The 3242-nt window shown below is 40.7% G+C and overlaps 1 non-coding gene across 1 annotated transcript; it reads right to left on the reverse strand.

The window, feature by feature from the left end:
- Positions 1-1389: 1389 nt before the first annotated feature.
- On the reverse strand, positions 1390-1496 carry LOC141682095 (small nucleolar RNA R71). The gene has a single exon (XR_012559497.1). It is a non-coding gene; the product is annotated as a small nucleolar RNA R71 (small nucleolar RNA).
- Positions 1497-3242: the final 1746 nt, after the last annotated feature.

The raw sequence follows: 3242 nt of genomic DNA on the forward strand, positions 1-3242 counted from the left end.
TTTCTTTAGTTAAATTGTCTTGATACCTTAGTATGTGGTGATTGATTGATATCCTAGTATTGGTTGTGCGTATTCGTCTTATGAGCGTCGCGAACTTATAAGATAGTGTGTTAATTCTTAATGAAGTGAAAGTGAATTTAAGGATTTAGAACTTGCCATGCTAGCATAGGTTCATGTATTGTTATGCATGATTCGTAGGTAATTTTACCTAAATTACTTGCCCTATGTAATCACGATAGATATATTGTGATTAAACCGTTTGGTTGTCAAATTCTATAGACTATAGGGTCTCAATATAATTGGTGTCTATTCAGCTTCTATCTCTTTTGTGGATGTCTGGTAGTATGGTACTCGTGCAACGAAAGTTGGCGTTAATCAGTTTTGTGTTGTCTAATTAGTGTCATCACCATGGCATGCTAAGGTTAAGAACAATAAGGCTATTGAATGAAGTATTTAATGAAGTTAGAATCACATGTTTGTCATATATATTAATTCAGTCAATCTTATTCTCTTACTTATAATTGTTAGTTTAATTCTTAGTTATAAACAACCTCAATTTGTTATCGTCTTTGCATTGAATAATAACCATACATTGTTGCTTAAGTGCGTGAATTAATTAGTTAACCAATACAGTCTCCGTGGGAACGAACTAGAAAAGATTCTATACTACTTGTGAACTCGTATACTTGCGTGTAATATTAGCGCGTGTTTAGCGACTAACAAGTTTTTGGCGCCGCCGCCGAGGACTGCAGTGTTAATTTATAGCTTACGTATTTCCCATCAGTGGTCGTTAAAGTTCATTGACTCGGACATTGTTACCTATTTGTTCCTTGTTTTATTTCAGCTACTATAGCGAGGGTGTATGCAGACGCGTTCGCGTAATCGTAAGAGAACACTGGATAAAGCCGAGGAAGAACTTGTGGTAGTTCGAAGGGAAGTTTTTGAGGAAGAAAAGAAGGTAGAAGAAGAAGAGAAAGTTGAAGAACCAGCTTTAGTAGAGATGGGTGATCAAGCGGAAAATCCGAAGGGTAGATGGATTATTCTCAGCCTAAGATTAATGACATCCAGTCAAGCATCATCAGACTAGCCATCAGGCCTAACACTTTTGAGATCAAGTCAAGCACGATTCAGATGATACAGAATTCAGTTCAGTATGGGGGTTCTCCTACTGAAGACCCCAACATGCACATCAGGGATTTCATTGAGATCTGTGATACTTTCAAGTTCAATGATGTGGCTGAAGATGTTATCAAGCTACGACTCTTCACATTCTCCCTAAGGGACAGAGCTAAGTGTTGGTTACACTCTCTACCAGCAGGGTCTATCACCACTTGAGAAGATCTTGCTCAAAAGTTTCTCACTAAATTCTTCCCTATGGCGAAGACTGTTGTAATCAGGAATGCTCTTACTCAGTTTGCTCAGCAAACTGGAGAATCTCTGTGTGAGGCTTGGGATCGGTATAAGGAGATGCTAAGGAAGTGCCCACACCATGGCATGCATGATTGGATGATTATTAATTGTTTCTACAATGGATTGGGTGTTACTTCTAGACCCATGATTGATGCAGCATCAGGAGAAGCCTTATGGGCTAAAAGCTATGATGAAGCTTATGAACTTATTGAACTGATGGCTGCTAATGAGTACCAGAATCCTTCCTAGAGGCTAACTCAAGAAAAACTCGCAGGAATTCTGGAGTTGGATGCAGCAACTGCTATTGCTGCCCAACTTAAGGCTTTGACGATGAAGGTGGACACTTTGGCTAATTATGGAGTTAAATAAATCGCTAGTGTCTGTGAGCTTTGTGTCGGTGCCCACGAGACTGATCAGTACGTAATTTCTAGTGAATTAGCTCAGCTTGTGAGCAACTTCCAACGATCGCAGCAACCAGTGCCAGCCACCTATCATCCCAACAACCGCAATCATCCTAATTTCAGCTGGAGCAACACTCAAAATGCTGTTCAACAGCCTTATCAGCAATATCCAGCTAAGCAGTACAACCCCCTGGTTTTTAGTAACCGCAATATGCACCAAGACAACAACTCCAGCTGCAACAAGCCAATGAAAAATCTGAATTAGAGGAGTTGAAGCTTTTGTGCAAGAGTCAAGCCGTTTCCATCAAGACCTTGGAAAATCAAATTGGGCAAATTGCCAATGCCTTGCTAAATCATCAGCCTGGTACACTACCTAGTGACACTGAAGTGCCAAGAAAGAGGGAAGCTAAGGAGCAGGTAAAGGCAATCACTTTAAGGTCCGGAAAGGTTACGAATCCCGAACAAACTCAAGTATTGACTGAAGAAGTTGAGGCTGAGAAAGAAGTAGAGCAGCAGGAAGTAGAAGTGGAACCAAGGAAGACTACTATTGAGCACACTCCTCCTGAGGGTAATACAGGGGAGAAGCAGATCTATCCTCCACTGTCTTTTCCCAAACGGATGCAGAAGAAAAAGCTGGACAAGTAATTTGAGAAGTTTTTGGAGGTGTTCAATAAACTTCATATCAACATACCTTTCGCTGAGGCTCTTGAGCAGATGTCTAGTTATGTAAAGTTTATGAAAGGTATTCTCTCTCGGAAGGTGAAGCTAGAAGATTTAGAGATAGTCGCTCTCACAAAGGAATGCAGTGTTGTGCTGCAACAGAAGTTACCTCCGAAGCTTAAGGATCTAGGAAGCTTCACTATTCCGTGTACTATTGGAAAAGTATCTTTTGACAGATGCTTATGTGACTTGGGAGCTAGCATCAATCTGATGCCTTTGTCAATTTTCAAGCAGTTGGACTTGCCTGATCCAAAACCGACTTATATGAACTTTTAGTTGGCCGATCGCTCTATTACATATCCGCGAGGTATTGTGGAGGATGTCTTGGTCAAGGTTGATAAACTCATCTTCCCTGCTGATGCGTCATTCTTGATTTCGAGGAGGATAAGAAGATTCCCATAATCTTGGGGAGATCTTTCTTGGTGACTGGCCGAACCTTGATAGATGTGCAGAAGGGTGAGCTCATAATGCGAGTCCTAGATCAGGATGTGACTTTTAATGTGTTCAATGCTATGAAATTTCCTATTGATAATGAGGAGTGCTTAAAAGTGGAGTTGGTCGATTGGTGGTCATAACGGAACTTGATCAATTGCTAAGGTCCGATGTCTTAGAAAAAACCATATTGGGGAATTCAGATAGTGAAGATGATGAAGGTGAAGAACAATTGCAATATTTGAATGCATCTCCCTGGAAGAGGAAGATAGATATGCC

Source organism: Apium graveolens, chromosome 8 (genome assembly GCF_009905375.1).
Source record: "Apium graveolens cultivar Ventura chromosome 8, ASM990537v1, whole genome shotgun sequence".
NCBI classification, from domain to species: Eukaryota; Viridiplantae; Streptophyta; class Magnoliopsida; order Apiales; family Apiaceae; genus Apium; species Apium graveolens.